At 39.3% G+C, this 21,992-nt stretch overlaps 1 pseudogene; it reads right to left on the reverse strand.

Annotated features, from left to right (window-relative positions):
- Positions 1-1,004: 1,004 nt before the first annotated feature.
- LOC121240001 lies at positions 1,005-1,567 on the reverse strand (annotated as a pseudogene).
- Positions 1,568-21,992: the final 20,425 nt, after the last annotated feature.

Below are 21,992 nucleotides of genomic sequence, written 5' to 3' on the forward strand. Positions count from 1 at the left end.
GCTGTTATATATTGTAGTTGTTTTATGGTGATGGAGAACGTAACTAGAAATGCACTTGAAATAATCTATTATGTATGGTAAGTGTTAAATATGGTTTTCATGTTTAAGTTAATACACTATTATGTATGCACTTCCACCTGCTATATTGCTTTTTATCATCATTGGCCATACTTGTAGAATCTTGTAGTATTTGAAAAATTATATTTGCAAGTTATTATGGATATGGAGTGCACGTCCTTTACACCGAGGACATAGCAGGATTTCTCTAAATTTGCCCACACATACATGGTTGTTGCGAGTAAAGAGATGTGGGTTAGTTGGTTCATCAATGAAACAAAGAAATAACAAAATCCATCGCCTTACGAGAAAACTGGATTACTTCAATGTACGCATGGTGCATAGCATGGCAAACAAGAAATTGATAAAGAATAGAGTAGGGGACTATATATTTTAGGATGATTCATAGACAATTTTAGCAGAATCGGCCACTATTATGGTGAGATTGGAAGACTAGTTTTTAGCATGGTTATTTTTCTTTTGTGGAAAATTACTCGTAGCAAATCTCACTTGCCTTGTGGCCTATTGTACATCCCAAATCCAAGATCCTCACGAGCACTTAATGTCAATACAACATAATAGATGTATTTGATGCAAAACTTTCAAGGTACTGAATACAAACAGGGTTTTAATTTCTTAGGCATTCAGAGTTACACAAAAAAAAAAAAAAAAAAAAAAAAAAAAAAAAAAAAAAAAAAAAAAAAAAGAAAAGAAAAGAAAAAAAAACTTCTTAAGCATTCGGTTCATGAAGTACTAGCAAGTTGCAAACACGGTGCACTGAAATTGTAAAAGTCGTAAATAGCATATACTCTGGAATAACGCAGAAATGCAAAATAAAACTAGTAGAATAAACACGCATTTGTATTCATAGTAATACAATACACGTACGAACTATAAATCACAATGAACCTCCACACATGTGTAGTATATCTTAAATATAATGGAAACTAAGCATCAGACCAATAAATGTCTAGTTCACCCCAATCACTTTCTGGCACCCCCAGAGCCTTCCAAACAGCTTTAGAGGCATCGATAATGTTGTTAGGACATGGAGGTTGGTAATCATGGTCGGCATCGGAACCCATAGTGGAATCACACTCGTCAACTACCTTGGCCTTGACGCTCATTCCATTGCCATAGATCGTGATATAATTCAAACACCTCTACTTATTATTGAACCATCCTGTTGACAGTGCTACCACAGGAGTGTCATCAGGGTGATACTTGTCGCATTCTGATGGTCCACCACCATCCCCTCCTTTCTGAAAGCTGTTGATGGTTAGTGTCGCCTTTGTATGGTTGGACATGGGGGGTGAACACTTATAAATACTGTAAGGCTTGCCTTGCACGCAACAACAGAGTCGTTCTCTTGGTTACATTGTCCTGGTGGAGTCTTTTTCCCCCTTATCATGCCACTGGGCTTGCAAGTTTGAGCTTCAACTCCGGACCACTTGGTGAGAAGGAGAAAGAAGAAGAGAGCAAAGCCTGTAAAACAAACTTGGTTCTTCATATTTATTTCCTCTTTGGCTTTAGTTATGTTTGGTGTGAAGAAGTTGTAGTGGTTGTGTGTCCTATTTATAGAGATATTTTTAATGTCATGGTGTATTAAGGCCTCAGTCATCACTCCCTCAGCTGAGCATTAGTAGTCCAGCACACATGGAAATATTCAGCACGTACAAGGAGGAATATTCTAGAATCTATCCATAACAGATTGGTAGCTAGGTGTTACAATATGATTGGCCAAAGGCCTAAAGTTTTTTATTGTATTATGCCTATATAAGAGGCAAATAGTCTGTATAAGAGGACACGCAATAAGAAACATACTTGTCTTTTCTCTATGGCATTTATACAAACAGTTATCGTCTCTCTCTATTTTGCTTGATTCAACATGGTATCAAGAGCCATTCCGACTCATGTCTGAATCCATGGCAACTTTTGACAAAACCAACCCTCCCTCCACCATCTCCTCCTCCTCCGTCATCACCTCTACCTCTCATTTAGTCACAGTCAAGCTTACCATAGAAAACTATCTTCTATGGAAAGCTCAAACTGTCCCATTTCTTAAGGGACATCAACTCTTTGGCCATGTTGATGGATCCTTACCTATTCCCCCCCCCCCCACCCCCACCATTAGTGGCGAAATTAATCCTGCTCATTCCCAATGGATGCTGCAAGATCAGTTGATCATCTCGACTATAAACTCCTCCTTATCTAAGTCAGTTCTATCGCAGGTCTTGGACTGTAAGACCTCGGGTGATGTCTGGACCACTATAGAAAATTTATTTAGTGCTCAGTCCACTGCTTATGCTATGCACACCCGTTTTTAACTTGCTACTCTTCGAAAGGGATCTGAGTCAATCTCTGAGTATTTTACTAAGGCTAAAAACCTCTCTTCCTCTCTTGGAGCTGCCGGTCATCCCTTAACTGACCAAGAATTTTCTGTCTATCTCTTGGCGGGACTTGGGACTGACTATGAGTCTCTTGTCACGTCTCTCACCACCAGACCAGAACCTCTTTCCCTTTACCAACTATATAGCTTTCTCTTGAATCATGAATCTCGTCTTTCTCATCAAACTAAGTCCCTCCTTTCTGGCACCAATCTTGCAGCTCATAACATGTCTGTCACAAATCAGGCCATTCTGCTGATTCCTGCTACCATCGGTTTGACTATTCCTATCAACCTCCAGGCCCGTCCTCCTTGGCTGCTAATTTCACGACGATACCAGCTACTTCACCACCTACCTCGGCTTGGTTTCCAGATACGGCAGCCACACATCATTTCACCTCTGAATTTTCTAAACTAAACCTTGGTTAAGGCAGGGATTTGACACAGTTAGTATTGGAGATGGCAGTTCTCTTCCTATCCAACATCAAGGCTCGGCTCATCTCAACACTTCCTCTGGCGATTTTCTTTTACACAGCTTACTTCATGTTCCTGCAATCTGTCATAACCTTCTTTCTGTTCTACAATTTTGCCATGATAATCTGGTATTTTTTGAATTTCACCATAACTCTTTCTTTGTGAAGGATTCTCATTCCCGGGCTGTTCTTCTTCAGGGAGCTGTTGAAGATGGATTGTATGTCCTTCCTGCTGTTGCGAACAAGGCCACTATTCCATCAAATCTCTCTCCTCAGGCTCACATTGGTGTTCGGACCTCTCCTATCTTTGGCATCTTTGCATGGGACATCCTTTTTCCAGACTCACTGCTTTTACTCTTCGTCACTTCAATCTGCCATCTGCAGGTCATGGGTTCTCTCATTGTTCAACCTGTCATCAGGCCAAGGCCCATACCCTACCTTATCCTAGTTCCCCTTCCCGGTCCAATAAACTATTTAGTTTACTATTTCTTGATGTATGGGGTCCGGCCCCGATATTATCCACCAATGGTAGTCGTTATTATCTTTCTGTTTTAGATGATTTCTCTAAGTACCTCTGGCTTTTTCCAATGCAAACTAAATCTAATGTGTCTCCTCTAATTCTGGCATTTTTACGCTTTGTTCATAATACTTTTTCTACAAATATCATTTCCAATCAATCCGATTGGGGTGGGGAATTTTGTCCCCTTCGTTCAATTTTTCAACAATTTGGTATCACACATCGCATTACTTGTCCTCACTCTCATCCTCAAAATGAGAGCATTGAACGCTGTCATCGACATATAGTTGAGACGGGTCTTTCTCTTTTGGCCCATGCTTCCATGCCTCAAAAGTATTGGGCCGAGGCTTTTCAAACGGCCGCATTTTTAATTAATCGAATGCCCACTCCCATTCTTAATCACAAATCTCCTTATGAAACTTTGATGGGTTGCCCGCCCGATTACAAATTTCTTCGTGTCTTTGGGTCCACTTGTTGGCCTAATCTCCATCCCTACAATAAACATAAACTAGACTTTAAGTCTTTACCTTGTGTCTTCATGGGCTACAGCCCAGATCATAAAGGGTATCTTTGTCTTCATTTACCAATGGGCCGGACCTACATCTCAAGGGATGTAACTTTCAATGAAACTCTGTTTCCCTTTGAAAAACAACCTAGCTCTCCCTCTAATTCTAATCCTTCTCCTACTGGCGTCGTTCCTCTCTCTTTGGTCTCGCCCATTACTCCTTTAGGCCCACTTGCACCAAGCTCAAGCCCACAAACACCTTTACGCCCATCCAGCCCGTCCACTACCTTGCCTAGGGTTACATCTCAAGTTTCATCCTCATCCTCCAGCCGTCACACACCCCTGCACACAGAGTCTTCATCATCTCGTGAATCTCCCCCTAATCCACCTCCTCCACTCTCTAATCACCCCATGAAAACATGATCTCAAGCCAACATACATCGCCCTCGCGTCTTCAAAGATGGAACCGTCCCTTGGCCTCCCCTAAAACCCACGACCTCTCTCTCCACCGTGACTTCTTCCTCCATACCAAAGGAACCATCCTCCTTTTCTGAAGCGGCGAAACATCCCGAATGGCACTCAGCCATGAACCAAGAATTTCATGCTCTTCTCTCCAACCATACCTGGGATCTTGTTCCATCCACGCCTCAGTTCAACATTTTGGGATCCAAATGGATCCTCAAAACCAAACGTAGGGCCGATGGGTCCCTTGAACGCCGGAAGGCGCGCCTTGTGGCCAAGGGGTACCATCAACAGCCCGGCGTGGACTTCTCTGAAACCTTTAGCCTAGTTGTCAAACCAGTCACCATTCGTCTACTTCTTTCCATTGCTGTTACCTCACGGTGGTCTCTTCGGCAGTTGGACATCCAAAATGCCTTCCTACATGGCGACCTTGAAGAGACGGTTTACATGCATCAACCACCCGGGTTCGTCAATCCGGATCATCCCTCCTATGTCTGCAAACTACGTAAGTCCATTTATGGTTTGAAATAGGCTCCTCGGGCCTGGTTTGCAAAGTTGTCCGACTGTCTTCTAATCTTGGGATTTCTTTGTTCTCGATCTAATGCATCTCTGTTTATTCATAAAACTGTGTCTGCGTGTATTTATGTGTTGATTTATGTTGACGATATAATCGTCACTGGTTCTGACTCTAGGTTGATTTATGAATTTATTTGCACTTTAAGCAATTATTTTCCGGTTAAGGATTTAGGCACTCTACATTATTTCCTAGGCATTGAAGTCACACATTCATCCTCTGGTTTGCACTTGTCTCAGTCAAAATATGTCACCGATCTCTTGGTTCGTACTAATATGCACCAGTCCAAACCAGTGTCCACTCCTATGTCTTCTTCCATTAAACTTTCAGCTGTTGAGGGGTGCTCTTTTGAGGATCCTCATCTCTATCGGAGTGTGGTTGGAAGCTTACAATACTTAGCTTTTACTAGACCCGATATCTTTTTTGCTGTCAACCGAGTTTGTCAATATATGCACTCTCCTCGGTTGCCCCACTGGCAGGTCGTAAAACGCATACTGCGTTACTTGAACAACACCAAGTCCTTCGGCCTCACCTTCTCCCCATCCTCTTCCTTTACACTCTTTGCCTTCTCCGATGCCGACTGGGGTGGATGCCCTGATGATCGTAGATCAACAGCAGGATTTTGTGTCTATTTTGGTAAGCATCTTATTTCATGGGGATCAAAGAAACAAGCCACCATTGCTCGGTCCTCTACTGAGGCTGAGTATAAAACTGTGGCCAATACCACTTGTGAACTTTTGTGGATTCAATCCCTGTTGAAAGAACTTGGCATTTCCCTTCTTAATCCCCCCACTCTTTGGTGTGACAATATGGGGGCAACTTATCTTGCTGTAAATCCTGTCTTTCACTCACGAATGAAACATGTTGAACTTGATTATTACTTGTCCGTGATAGAGTGGCAGCAAAGTCATTGCAGGTGTCTTTCATCTCCAGCAAAGACCAAATAGCAAATATACTCACCAAGCCCTTATCATCATTACGGTTTCTTCAACTCGATCAAGCCTCACTGTTGACTCAGTGCCGCTTAACTCGTGGGAGGATATTAAGGCCTCAGTCATCACTCCCTCAGCTGAGCATTAGTAGTCCAGCACACATGGAAATATTCAGCACGTACAAGGAGGAATATTCTAGAATCTGTCCATAACAGATTGGTAGCTAGGTGTTACAATATGATTGGCCAAAGGCCTGAAGTTTGTTATTGTATTACGCCTATATAAGAGGCAAATAGTCTGTATAAGAGGACAAGCAATAAGAAACATACTTGTCTTTTCTCTATGGCATTTATACAAACAGTTAATCGTCTCTCTCTGTTTTGCTTGATTCAACATGGTGGGACATGTGTGTAGTTATATCTTTTGAGGAAATATATATGGTACTTTTTCTTTGAAAGGTGATTTGGTATGTACATGCATCTTGGAAAAGAACGAAACTCGACTCAACGATTGAAATTAAATATAAAACCATATTATAAAACTGTGTTGATTACGTACGTAACCATATACGAAGCCCTACGTTTGTATCTTTTGGCCTGCATCTAACATCTCAATCTTGTGGCCGGCAGTCAATCCGTAGCCTTGAGATGCAGATCCAGTAATGCATGCTTTTGATCATGTCTATTGTCTACAATCTCAATTTTTCATCGCCAAGCAAATCTGTTATATATGGAAGGTTGTAAGTATGTTTTGTAACATCAAAAAATAATTTTGAGGGATAAGTTCTATACTGGCTTGTAGCATTTTATATTTTTCAAATGAGTCCTTGAGATCATAAGAAAAAAGGGAAAAAAAGAAAAATAAAAAAAGTCTTTCTGGGTTCCTAACATAATACTCATATATATCAAATGATTTCTTCATCCAAATTCCCTTAATTAATGAAAGTTACTTCACACGAAACTCATTTGTTGCCATTCTTTTAGAATCTTAAAAATGATGTCAATCAAAATGCCAAGTGAACAACAAATGTTACAATATTAAAAGCATTGAAAAAACTTAAACTTATAAAACTAAAATCAAAGCCAAAATTAATAACCTAAACTCTTTTGGAAAATCAAATTAATTTAAAAATATAAATAAAAATGCCCAATTAGAAGAAATTGAAACACTAATATTTAAAATACATTTGAGAAAACAATAATCCTAAATACAACTGGATTGAGCACCTGCCGCGGAACTAGCTGACATGGCAGACTGCCACGTTATTGGGTAATATTAAAAAAAAAAAAACCGCAGAAAGAGAAACAAAGTATTAGTTTATGGATAATGCTACGGCCCCAGCTCTTCAGTCCCGCTTCTCCTTCTCGCTTGATGTGGCAAGCCCTTGTGACATCTATTTTAATATTAAAAAAAAAATATCAGGCATCTATTTTAATAACAAAAAAAATCACAGAAACGCTTCATTTCTTTTTTTTTTCTTCTTCTCTCTCGAAAAGCTTCTTTCTTTTTTTGTCGCTTCATTTATTTTTCCAGAAAAGCTTCTTTCTTTTTTGTTCTGGGCTAACTTTGTGTCAGCTTTTTTTATTTTTTTTTGTTCTTCTTCTTCTTCTTTGAATCAGTAGGCTTTTGTTCTTCTCTCCCGAAAAAAAAATACCCATTCTGGTGGCAAGTAACAATTTCAAATGCCAAAATGGTTTGCAGCATTTTGAAAATTATTGAGGCTCAGTCTTGCCCAATAGGTCTTTGGCCCGAATCACCTCCATTGATGCTTTGCATCATTCATCATGTGCTACACATCATTGCCAACTCTCATAATCCGAACGAGCACCTCAAGATTCCCCTCGCCCATTGGGTCTCCTAAGTCCCTTGTGGAGTTCTACATGGAAGACAAGGACTTCGTATGTGCCAATATTGTTGGTATCACCTTGGTCTCAGCTGAATCACATCATAGTTGACATTATTGGTTCTCATTAATCGGTTGGTATTGGAAGCCACCATCTGCATCGAGGTGAGATTCACAAAATGAGAGGATGATATGCTGTACTAGTACTGCATGTTGCCCATGCAAACCATTTTGGCATTTGAAATTGTTGCTTGCCATCAGAATGGGTATTTTTTTTTTATTTATTTTTTTCCAAGAGAGAAGAATAATATACATGTTGGTGAAACTAGGGGTGTTCATCTGGATTCCAACTCGGGAACCTGGGTATACTCGGACCGGAACCCTGGTTTCAAACTCGGGCTGGGTTGGTCCGGGTCAGACCCGAGCTGGAACCCGGATGGATCCGGGTTGTACCTGGGTTTTTTTTTTTTTATTTTGGGTTGATATAAAGGGTTTAGAACCATAATTTTTCTTGATAAAAGCCTATAATTAAAATATTGAAAAGCATAATTCTTCTATATTTATTAAAAAAAATTTAAATAAGTGTTGAAAATCATAATTTTTTTATAAAAGCATATATTTATGAAAAAAATTTCTGAGTCATCATTAAAAAGCATAATACTAACATTTTCTAGAATAATAAAAATATATAAAAATGAAAAACTAAAATGAATGCAATCCATTACATATTACACTATTTTGTTATTTACACATTACATTACATTGCAAAATACAAAACTACAATATATGAATTATAAAATAATTCTGGCAAGTAGCAACTTCAAGTGATCTGACTACCTATTACATTATTTGTTATTTCTATATTACATTACAAAATACAAAATTATAATATATGAATTACAAAATCCGTAACATGTCCATCAATGATTTAATCTTAAACCAAATAGCAACTTCAAGTGATTGGACTGAGAGATCCTGCAAAAACAAAAAATTTCAAGTCAAAAAGTGTTCAGGAACGAAAGAAATATTTCATTCCATCTACCTTGTAGTCATCATGCTTCTCAAAGAAAATTTTCCACAAAAATGAGCGGAAACCCACCATTTGACAATTAGGCCGCACTGGTTCTTTTATCAAGCCAAACAATACAATACAAAATGATAAAAATCAAGCATATGGGTAAATCTGAAAGGATATACACCTACAATGGAATTATTGACTTGGTGGAATACACGAAAGTGAACTTTTGTAACATACTTGAGTTTTAACATAACCCTGACTTATTATGGTTAGCAAGGGCAGTAATAAGTATATGAAGTACTTAAAACAAGCAGAGAGGGAAAGAACGCAGCAGAGATGCAAATATGTAATGACACTTATCCAAATCTCACGTGATCCACCAAGTAGTATAATGTAATATTGTTGTATTGGGCAATCACAAATAATTTAATAAGAAAATATACAACCTATATGATTATGATAAGATGGATAAGTGGTGACACAAGGAATATGCAACATTTAATAAGATCATAAAACAGTCGAATAAAAGATGATAGATCCATGTTGAAGACCTATAACATGGCCATCACATGATATTATACAGATAACAACATTTTACTAAACTTTGTTATAATCTACTCTGCTTCTCCATTCTTTAAGATAATCTACAAAGCATACCTTCCCGAAATATAAGTACAGTAGCTAACTGCTAAATATTGCTGTGATCGACTCTCCAAGTTGTTCCCAATTACATGTCTTCTTGAATCTTCCCGAAAATTTTAATTTGACCAACTCTTGTTACCCTAAAACATAGAATAGTGATTTGGTTGGATCTAGAGAGTACAGACTACAAGGAGCTTCTATTGGCATGGTACATGCCGACAGATCATAACAAAACAATACATTTTTATACAAATCAACAATAAGAAAGCACAGAGCAATAAAATAAAACCAACAACAAAAAAGAAAGTAACGTGAATGGTGGGATTATAACAAAGAGCAGGCAAACACATGGCAGATAGAGAGAGAGAGAGAGAGAGAGAGAGAGAGAGAGAGAGAGAGAGAGAGAGAGAGAGAGAGCGAGTGAGAGACTTACCGAAGTGAGAGACAGAAGAGAGACTTACCGATCGGAAGTCTGGCCAGCGGCAACGGTGAGAGAGAGAGAGTGAGATGGCAAAACTTGAAGGAGAAAGCTAGAGTTTCATGGCTCGAGGGGGAGAGAGAGGAGAGCAGAGATTCGAGAGATAACATTCAGCCAAAATTATCACACCGGGGGGGGGGGGGGGTGGGGGCTTAGATTTAGGCTTAGTTATTTTTTTTTATTAAAATCGGGTACCGGGGTTAAAATCCGGTACCCGGGTGTAATATCGTAATCGGCCTGGGTTGGGTCGGTTAGGAGTGATGCGGGTTCCGGACTAGGCCAGATAACAATCAGGCCCAGATGAACAGTCTTAGGTGAAACCTTCATTTTCTTTGTGATAGATGGTGTGTTGTTGACTGTTGCAAGGTCATCTTCATGGCCAAAGAAGAGTAAAAATCAAATGGAAGAAAAGGAGAAGAGAGATTGAAGAGAATAGAAAGGAGTTTCTGTTCAGGCCACTGCAATTATGTTATGTCTCGATCGAATATCCAAGAGGTTACTTATACACCAACTGTACTGCTGCTAGCTCAGAAGCTTTAGGATCAACAATGGTAACTCAAATTGTTGGAAAGGGAGTATAGCTTTGTTGAGGGTAAACTTACAGCAAATAAAAGCCGACTGATTCAGAGAAGAAGAAGAACAAAAAAATAGAAGCTGAGGCCGAGTTCACCCAGAACAGAAAAGAAATAAGCTTTTCAGGAAAAAGAAATGAAGTGACAAAAAAGAAAGAAGCTTTTCGGAAGAGATGAAGAAGAAGAAAAGAAATAAAGCGTTTTAGACATTTTTTTTTTATTAAAATAGATGCCTGACATTTGTTTTTTTTTCTTAATTTTAAAATCGATGTCACGGAGGCATGCCACATCAAGCGGGAAGGGAAAACGGGACTCAAGAGCGGGGGTCGTAGCAATATCCTTAGTTTATTTATTACTCTCTTTATCCATTGCCGCTCTCTTTTGAAATTGAAAAGTTCTGGTTCTATCCCTCCATACTTCCTTAGTTCCTTTGAACAAAGTTCAAAAGAATCAAAACTCCAGACTCCATGACCAAACAACACCACCAAAATGGCTGTCCATTTCATCCACTTCGTCGTCGGCTTGGTTCTATTCACCGTTTTACCATTCTTGGTCGCCCAGTCTCTGTCTAAGGGTGCCGATTCACGAAACGGCGTATACTTGTCCTACACCTACAACGGTGGAAGGAAGCTCATGCCGAATCGTACGTCGTATCCACCCGGCAGCCTTACCGGTTCGAGTTGGTTCTGACCGTGCTCAACAACGGGATCGTGGACCTCAAGTCGTGGAGGGTCTTCGTTGGGTTCAAGCACGACGAGTACTTGGTCTCCTTTTCCAACGCAGTGTTGGCCGACGGGACCAGCCTTCTAGGTAGCATCGAAAATGACACCATTTTCTCCGGGTACCTGATGATGGACCTCAAGACGGTAGTTGAGATCGCCATGGACTTGACCTAGATTCTGGTCTAGGTCTAGCTAGTGGGAACACCGTTTGGTGTGGCTCCCCCCACGGTTCCATTGCCCTCGAACATTTCTCTGGCCAATGATGGCTGGGTTTGTCCTAGGCCAGTTGCTCGAGGTAAACATCTCTTCCTTTTTTTTTTTTCCCCAATTTTGATTTATGGGTATTTGGTGGCCCTTTGTTTTGAATCTTTGGATTTTTTTTTTCCTTAAAATTTTATTTTTTGGTGTGTACTTGTATGTGGTGCTGTATGGGTATTTTTATGCTCTCCATATTCTTCACATTATTTTGAGTTGTAGTAATGGTTTTTCAGGTAGTGTCGAGTCAGTGGTTATATTAATTTTGATCTATATTATGCGATCAGGTGCTCCAGATTTTTTTGGCCAACTCCCTAACATCCTCCATGGTCAAGTTAGAATCTTATCCTCTACTGTTTCTACATGCGACTACTTCATGAATCCTGTTAGAATTATGTGTTCTTGTATTGTGAAGGCTTAAGGTTGTGGCAGTTTTAGTTGTTTCACTAGAAAGTGAAGGTTTAAAAGAAGGGGGAGAAAAATATCGAAAACATGCAACATACTTCTTTGTGCTAATTAGTATTTTGTTGAAGAGAATGGGATCAAGATTTTTTTGACGTGGCATGCTAATATAAAGTGGTCCATATTAACTTGTTTAAGAGTATCATATTTTGTAAACTTGGCGTCGCTTTATTGCTTGGCCAGATGAATTTTCAATTTTCATTCATGAGGAAAGTCTTGACGACGCATAATTACCATAGAAAATGAAATGGAGAGTGGAACAAAGTTCTTTGCTCTCGGAAAACTCGTTTTTTTTTTTTTTTTTTTTTTTTTTTTTTTTTTTTTTTTTATGCTGCCTTCTTTTTGTAAACAAAATTATAAATGCACTTGATGTCAGAGCACAACATATAGTTTTTACGATGAATTGGTTTTGTGCTTGAAGAGAATATGTTCATGAGCATGAATGTTGGTTTTTCAGGGAATGTGACAAAAGTATGTTGCACACAAGACCCAAATGCCAAATCAAACATTACTGTAGATGAGGAGTTCCTGCCTCGCCAGAGTGGCTACCTTACTATTATGTATGATGTGATCTGGACATATGAGTCGAACTACTGGGTACAAGTCACACTCTCAAACCACAAGGGATGAATTTATCTATGCGATGAAAGGGGCATATCCATCAGCTGTTGATTCTTTTGAATGCTTATTTGGCCCTCAAGGTACATATTACCAGAGTATAGAATTTTCCACTGTATTAAATTGCGAAAGAACTCCAACCATAATTGACTTGCCTCCAACCAAGTACAACAACACGACCATTGGATTGATCCCTTATTGTTGCCGAAATGGTACAATCTTACCTCATGAGATGGCCCCAAGCAAGTCAATTTCAGCATTCTAGATGCAAGCCTATAAAATGCCACCAGATCTCAAACGATCACTGTTTAAGGGGCTGACTGAAGAAATAAATATTTCAGTCCTCTTTGGAAGAACATGGAAAGCATTGGTAGAGTGGCATACAATGAAAGCAGGTCTGGAGCTATTTTTTTGGGAACTTATATTACATTTTGACTCTCATTTGGAATGAAAATCAATCTGTGTAATGCTTTGAGAAGCTGAAATGAAATCTGTGTAATGCATGCGAAATGAAATCTGTTTCGCTTGTATCCATAGTTTATACTCATTGCTCAGCTTCACTGCAATTTGAAGAATGCAGACTTCAAAACAAATTGTGCTTTAGCTCACCTTTAAGCATAGGCCTAATCAGATCAAGATTTTCAGTCTCAATAGTCTCACAATAAAATTAGTTTCACGGATGAAAAGTGTATTTTCACTTCTCACTAAGCATATGCATAAAACTGTAAAGAGAGACAATATTTCTACTGGTTTACTTGAACTTTTATACAAATTGGCCAATAACCAAAGTGAGTTTATGTGACACCCGGGTCTAGCATAGAGCTCGCAGTCAATATACATATATATTTTTTTATTTACTCCCAACTCTCACTCATCCGTTCCTCATGCCCACGTACAAGAAGTTCCCCGCATCAAGCACGGCAACTGCATGTAACCGCTGCCCCATGCGTGTAACCACCCTTTTTCCCGTGCGTTTTGGTTTCTCAATAAACTTCACCTTGTAGATCGATGCTCTCTACCTTTATTTTTTTTTTCTATCTTCTCTGCACCAAGTCGGAAGGCACCTAGAATCCACCACAAACCAGTTACTGCCTGCGTGAACCCGAGTTACCCAGCAACCTCCAACGGACACCACCATCCAACCACCTCGTAAGCCTCGACTCCTCCACGCATGACCAATGCAACACCCCTGTTTAACCACCGTGTGAAACTGCCCAGCTCCATGCACAGCATCTAGCGACGCTGACCAGCATGCCGAGGTACTCTCCCACGCACGTCGAAAGCCACTGAGCCACATTTTAAACCTCCACTGCTCTGCCTTGCACCACCGTACCCCACACTTAGCCACCGAACGTAAAGCTCTGTCGCACGCATCACCGAAACACCCCTGTTTTTGCATCTCAAAACAGAGCACCACTCAACTCTTTCGGTGACGCTAGCCACGGCAGGGGAAGTCCAGCGGCGTTAACGCCCAACGACTCCGCGATCTACTGCCGCCCCAACCACCTTGTCGCTGTCTCTTGCTGCCTCGGTGAGCATCTCGCATGGATCCCTCTCACCGTGTTTCATCTCTCTGGCGTCTCTCTCACTCTCTCACCGTGTGTTTCTCTCGTTCATCTCTCTCTCACTCTCTATCATTTTTTTCAACTGCTCAAGCGCCGCACCTCCACCGCCGACCTCAGCTATCTCCAAGCGCTGGCGCACGTTCCCTTCCTTCTCAGTGAGTTCCTGTCATCGTTGTTTTCTTTTATTCATGTGTATGTTCATCTCTAGTTTTTCTTCTTTAGGTGTATTTTTATTTATATATATATATATATATGTATATATATGGAAGGTTCTCAATTTTAACCTAATGTTTTTCGGGTGAGTAGTCTTTATTTTTATTTTTTAATTTTTTTTGGATTTATTTAAATGGGAATTTTGCTTTGAGTTTCAATAATTATTATTGTATTTTGATAATATTGTTAGTTAAAGGAAGTAAGCCTAGTTTTCTTAAGAGATGAATTTTTTTTTTCGTTACTTACTTTATGGAAATTTTTAATAACCAATGTATTCTTTTTATTTATAAAATATTGTTGGTATTTTAGATATTTTGTATATTAATTTTTATTGAGTTCTATAATTATCATAATACTTATTAGATAAATTTTATTCTTCAGTACGAATTCGAGTAAGTGGATATTGATGATCTTAGAAAATGATGGTATTTTTTTTTTTAGGTTATAAGGATTTGTTAGGTATTGAAGGATTAAAACAAGTTATTTTAGAAGCCTAGGATTAAATATCGAAATATGTGATTAATTAGAAATTTATAGGTGACGATTAATAATTGTTCGGCATTTTGAGAAAATTCCAGAAAAGCTAGGAAGTTCAGGTAAGCGGGGTTCATATACTAGTTTTGCATAAAACAAATAAAATGAGGTTGACTTTGAGAATAAATGTGTTTATTTTTTTGAAAAGAGATGATCTGAAAACAACCTCAGATGTTTATTCTGCATATGCATAAATTCTACATAAGAGAAAGTATTTTTCTGTCATGACTGGTGTAGACATGAGCTACTTTTGTGCACTTTATTTCTGAACTATGTAAAAGAGTGAATAAGGAATTCTAAAAGTTTTATTATGAACAAATGAGAATATTTTGTTTATGTTTATCTCGAAAATGTGAAATGATCTGAAACTTTTTAGTGTTTTGTTTTGATGTGATGTGTCATCTGAAAACCTTGGCATGAAGTTTTGATTCTGTATATGATTGTAATCAGATTTTCGATGAAATCCGTTCTGTTTCTGTTAAGGCCCAGGCACGGGTATAATGGTGGTTCATAACCCTACCACGTGGGTGAAACATGGTATACGGCCCAGCCATGGGTATAATGGTGGTTTATAACCTTACCACGGGGGTGAAACATGGAAAATGACCCAGCCACGGGTATAATGGTGGTTTATAACCCTACCACGGGAGTGAAACATGGAAAATGGCCCAGCCATGGGTATAATGGTGGTTTATAACCCTACCACGGGGGTTAAACATGGTATTGTCCCGATGTGATATTAAACGATGATAAGATTATAATTGTAACACCCCGTATTTCAGTGTATTTTTACTAAAGGATTATTTTTTTATTGTTCAAAAATTTATCCTCTTATTTTTAAATTGGTTGGATTTTTAGTAAGTTTATTTCTATGATTTTAATTTGGTGAAAATTATTTTTATGTGCTTTCCAAATATTTATTTATTGTTATGCATTTAAATTACTTTTAATATTTAAATTAATTACTGTGAGATTTAATTATTTCAATTTGACTTTACCATTACGTTTAAATTATTTTGTTTAACTTGTGGTTTTAAAATCATCTCCATTGGATCATTTTTGTGACCCAAGTTATGAGGATTGGACCTCATTTCTTTTCCCTCCATTTTTCTTTCCTTCCTTTTTCTTTTCTTTCTTTTCTTTTTTCTTCTTTATTTTTCTCCTTCCCGCGCGCAACTCCCTCTCCCTCCCTCTCTCTCCGTCCGTTCTTCCTCTCCCCCAGCCCGCCGCCGTCGCGCCGCCGTGCGCGACACCGCCCGGCCGACCAGCTCCCCCTCCCTCCGGCGACCTCACCTCCCAAATCTTAGCCCCTACCTCGCCGCCGGTAGCCCACACGCACCCCACGAAGCCGCGGGCCACTTTCACGCCAGCGCCGCCGTGAGCCGGCGGTGGCCTTCACCGCCCAGCCCGCTAGCTTCCCCAGCCGCCGGCGACCTCACCCCACCAATATCACCTCCGTTCGTGCCGCCGTTAGCCCCCACGAAGCCCACGAAGCCCATGAGGCCGCGGCACTCTTTCCGCCGTTGCGCCGCCGTCGCACCGCCATTGGCCACCATCTTCCTACCACTTCATCCCCGACCTCTTGGCAACCCATTGGACCCAACTCCAGCTCCGATCCGTCACCGGTGAAGCCCCACCAAGCCTATTTCCGATTTGTGCATTTTTAGCCTAAAACCACCCCTTGCGCCGCCACCCACGGCAAACCACTACCACCATTGGCTTCACCGACCTCTCTAGGCCCTACCCTACCATTTTTGGGTCTTCGTTTGTCCTCGTTGAAAAGTGGGTATCTGTGACCCACGGCCACAGTGTATTTTACACTGTGGTGTTGCTCAGACATCACCACTTGCAACTTCGTGATCCTTCGGAAATTGTTATATTGCACTGTAAGTATTTTCCTTAAAGAACTTTCGTGATTTAAATATATTTTTACACTAACACATATTATCTGTGAATTGGTTTGTTTTGCCGGACTGAGTCCGAGGAGTTTCGGGGGTCGGATGGATTGTGGACGGAGTTGTGTGTTTGTTTGCATTGTGAATTGTGGTTGTTGGTTATTGGTTATGGCTTGTTCATGTACATCGCATATTGCATGCATGATCATGTTTGTAAAGAAAACTGGGTTTTCGCATGATTGCATACATGTTCATGTGTTTATTGGAATTGGATTCTCATGTGAGTAAAAGGAAAAGAGACTGTAGGGATGGTGGTAAGCAGGGATGGTGGTTGTGTCCCGCCTGTGATTCCCGCCTACAATGCTCTGTTAAGTATTTATTATGTGTAAAGGAACTGTAGGGATGGTGCTAAGCAGGGATGGTGGTAGAGTCCCGCCTGTGATTCCCGCCTACGGTGCACGCGATAGGGATGGTGGTAAGCAGGGATGGTGGTTGTGTCCAGCTTGTGATTCCCGCCTACGGTGCACGCGGTAGGGATGGTGGTAAGCAGGGACGGTGGTAGAGTCCCGCCTGCGATTCCCGCCTACAGTGTCCGATAAATGGATTGTTTGTGTGAATCATTTTATGGGAAAATGTTTTACGGATATTTTGGGCCAAAATGGTATTTTATAGCTAAATGTATTTTGCTATATTGTTGGTTGCATTAATGTATTTTTATCCCGAGAGTTGTTTGGTTTATACTTACCTGTGGTACCATTTTATGGTATCGCAGATTTTGATGCAGATGATGATGACGAGCCTTAGCTTGGCTCCCTTGGAGGAGTGATCTGGGATTGCTCCTGTTTAGTGAGTTATGTTTTTATCAATTTATGTATTTACCTTTTGTATTATATTTGGGATGACTGTATATTTTTAAAGATAAATTGTGTTGAATATTTGTATTTAAATTTCTGGTACTTAGTTGACTTATTTATATTATCCGCTGCGACTTTTATTGTGCACCTTTGCATGTTGCACACACACTTGAGCACATTTCGTTGGGATGCGTGACCGTGTTGTCACCATCCTGACGTCACGATTCCCTTGTTTTTTGTACGTGGGAGTCGGGGCGTCACAATAATGTTTCAGTTTGGAAATGCCAACGGATTTTCTTTTTGGAATAAGTTTATTTTTTCTGAACATTTCGCTCTAATGTTTTTGTACAAAGTTTTGTTTCTGCATTCTGAAAATAAATGTTTTGTTCTGCTTATCAAATGTTATAAATGCTCATGTTTACATGCTAGTATATGCTCTCTGCTTACTGAGTTGTTGATAACTCACCCCTTATCTCCACAATATTTTTCAGATATTTTGATGGTTCAGCTGATGATCAAGATTTTGAGGCTTTGGGTGAGATGATTTAAGTATAGTGGTTTGAATCAAATTTTTCTTTATGATATTGGGAATTTGGAGTTTTTTTTTTTTAATATTGTTGAAATGTGAGTTTAAGTGTTAGGAAGTAACTCTCCGACCCGTGCGGGACCGGGGCATTACAGTTTAAGATTACAAGTTAGTCACCAACTTTGGGCAGAATCTAAGAACTTAATATATTTGCATCAAGTATGAAGTCCAATACAACAAGCAACTACAAATGCAAAAGCACAATACAACCGTAGTAGTGTGCCTGAATGCGACATTTCAGCTTCACGTACAACGAGCACCGACTCCTTCTGAACCTTCTCATTAGTTTTGGATAGTAGCATCTCTCTCTTCTTGATGTCATCCGATCTCTTACGGAGCTCAATCTCCTTCTTTTCGACATTGTCAAGTCTCTTATTGAGTTCTCTCTCATTTCTTAACAGTTCATTTGTTCTTTCTCGAAGTTGAAGCTCATTCTCTTAATTATTATCTGCCCACTTGAAAAACTTACAGTATGATAAATCATTTTATACATATATAAATATAGGAAATGTTAGATGTGCAGCATATTAATCATCAAATATTAAAAATGTATTATGTACAAATGATATAGTCACCTTTGTGTTGTAGTTTGGACACCCTAAGAAGGGTCGTCCTGGATTTTTTGTAGTATTTGAGAATTTCAGTGTGGCTTCGACATCACAAAAGTAAGGTTGACCCAAAGTGTGTTTAACAAAGGATGACCCAAACATTGTTGATGATGACGACAACATTCTAAGATGAACCAAAATATTCTTGTGGTGAAATCGTAAAGAGAAAGAATATACAAAAGAGCTTTGATGAAACAAATTCATGTCTCATGAATGTTGTTTTTGTATATCATGTCAACACCAATTAAAGCCCTTGCAACAAACTATCAAGGTTCCATGTAGGTCATAAATCAGAATGGAGTCCATCAATCAAACCACACATCCAAATTGAACATATATCTGAGTGCATCTTGAAACATCAGTACAACCTAATATCTATCGACAGAGAAACATTCATAGAGCATTCATCAATCAGTCGACACATTCATAGAACTTAGCTCATAGCTATCAACAAAGAAACAAGAAGTCCTACAAATGAATAATTATTCGCGGCAATTATGATTCCACTTGTACCGGGACATATATCTGAGCTGTTCAAGGACTATAATTCAAAAACTATGATTCCACTGAACATATATCTGAGTTGTTCAAAGAATTGAAAAAAAAAGTAAGTATAGCTAAGGATTGTTTGAAAAAAAACAAGTGCGCCAAAATGGAGAAAAAAATAGGACAACGGACATGGAACCTTACTTGGGACAACCTGTCTTCGTGCGTTAGCTCCTTTGTTCACTCCCACAACTGTGTTGCTGCTGTAAGTGAGGTATGGATTGTATTTGAAGTTTTGAACTTAGAAAGGGTATGGGTTAGGTCATGCGTTAGGGTTTCGGGTTAGGGTTTGGATTAGGGTTTCGGGGCTCTGTGGGATGGGGATTTCAGGGTACAGGTTAGGTTGTGTGTTAGGGTTGGGGTTTCAGGGCTCTGTGGGAAGGGAATTTCAGATCTGGGTGGAGAAGAAGAAAAAAGGGGCTTCTTCGATTCGTTGGTGTGGCTTTTTGGCTTCGTGGATACGACGGCGAGAAGAGATCCATCGTGGGTTCGACTGTTTTTATGGCTATTTTCGTGAGACAGAGCGGTGAAAGTGGAAGGGAGAAGAAAAAGATGGCAAGAGTTCATGGGTGGGTGGATTTATGGCTTTGTCGAAGATGAAGGGTAATCGTGACAGAAGGGATCTGCGGGTTTCTCGAAGCGACAAAAGGGAGAAGAAGAAGATGGAAGAAAGAGAGACAAAATGTGAACCAAAATGGGGAGACGAGAGGCCCTTCTTTGAGTTGCAGTATTGTTACGAAACAATGTCGTTTTTAATTTTTGCCACGTCGGATCCGATACTGCGTCTCGGTGGTATATAGAATTATTGTTGAGAAAAAGATTGAAAAAAAAAAATGGAGCCAACCACGAACTAATTTAGGTGGCACTAATCATGGATGGCAGGCCCTATATATATGTGGCCACGTTCAACCACTAATTTTCCCTTAGGTGATGCTTTTTATTTTAGGGATTTATTATGCATCAGTCACTATTCACTCTTACACCCTACGCCTATAACTTTTTCATAGGGCGTGATGGTGTTTTCATAGGAAATGGGGGTGTTTTTCATAGGGTGGGGTGTAGGGCAGTAAATAATTGCTGATAAGAAGAATTTTTCTTTATTTTGATTTACATTTTCTTTTCATTTATTTAATTACAGTTTCTAATCTTTATTTTAGTTTCTAATCTTTTTAGTTTCAGTTTATTGTTATAATATCATGATATCTTAATGAAGTTAGTTATTAACTTCATTAAAATATCATGATATTTTAATTATATTTTACTTTTTTGGTAACATGGCATGTTAAGTTGTATTTTTTAATCTTTTATTAAAAAAGATTAACCATGCACATGATATGCGTGACAAACACATGAATTCACCTAGAGAGAGAGAGAGAGAGAGAGAGAGAGAGCAGTACTGCTACATCTACGAGGGTTGTAGCCCGAGGATCTCCCGAGATTGAAGGCAAAAAAAGTTTTCTATTTTTTCTGATTTATTTTTATTCATTTTTCGGTATATTTAAATATTTTTTACAAAAGAAAAAAAATTCACATCATTAAAAAACACTTTCTTAATTACTAAGTAAAATAATAAAAAAAAAATAACACTGTCAGGAGAAATGCTTGGTTCCCATTATCTAGATCCCAAACATATCTCATACATATATATATATATAATATATATATATACATTTGTCTGTAAAGGGTTATAACCTCGCGACAAGTGAGTAGTACTAACAACATCTTCCATTCCTCTATCCGGGTTGCTACAGCCACTTCCTATTCCTAATTTGATTTGGAGGACTTAAGCATGGATTTTGTTGAAAGGCTTCCTATTAGTAGCGGTTTTGAAGTGATACTTGTGGTGGTTGATAGACTAAGCAAGAATGGACATTTCATTCCACTCACTCACCCATACATGACCAAGAGTGTGGCCAAGACTTTTGTTGATCATGTTGTGAAGCTTCATGGGTTTTCCAAGAGCATTGTCACGGATAGGGATATGGTGTTTATGAGCTCCTTTTGGAAGGAGTTGTTTGAGCTCCAAGGGATCAAGTTGAAGGTTTGTTCATCACATCACCCACAAACCGATGGGCAAACGGAAGTGGTTAATAGAACACTTAAGCGATACTTGAGATGCTTTTGCCATGAAGAACAAAGGAGGTGGGGTGATTATTTATCTTGGGCCGAATTTTGGTATAATACTACATTCTATGCTTCCATACAACGAAAACCTTTTGAAGTTGTCTATGGAAGACCACCACCAATATTGGTGAACTATGAGAGGGGCACGGCTAAAAATGATGAAGTTGAAAAAGAATTGTTTACTAGGGATGAGATCCTAGTGAAAGTGAAAAAGGAGCTACAAAGAATGAAAAAAAATACTATGATGAGGGTAGGAGAATGGTTACCTTTGAAGTGGAAGATTATGTGTATTTAAAGTTACAACCTTTTGGCCAAATAACATTAATAAAGAAGCTTAACTTGAAGTTGGCCAAGAAATACTATGGACCTTTCAAAGTGCTTGAGAGATTGGGTGAAGTGGCATATAGGTTTGAACTTCCTCCAACTTCCAAACTACACCCGGTGTTCCAACCGTGCTCAAGAAGAGAATTGGCGACCCTAGTCTCATTGTGGAAGAGCTACCCAAGTTTGATGGGAATGGCGTATGTTCTTACAACCAAAGGAAGCTCTTA

Source organism: Juglans microcarpa x Juglans regia, chromosome 1D (assembly GCF_004785595.1).
Source record: "Juglans microcarpa x Juglans regia isolate MS1-56 chromosome 1D, Jm3101_v1.0, whole genome shotgun sequence".
In the NCBI taxonomy this organism is placed as follows: domain Eukaryota; kingdom Viridiplantae; phylum Streptophyta; class Magnoliopsida; order Fagales; family Juglandaceae; genus Juglans; species Juglans microcarpa x Juglans regia.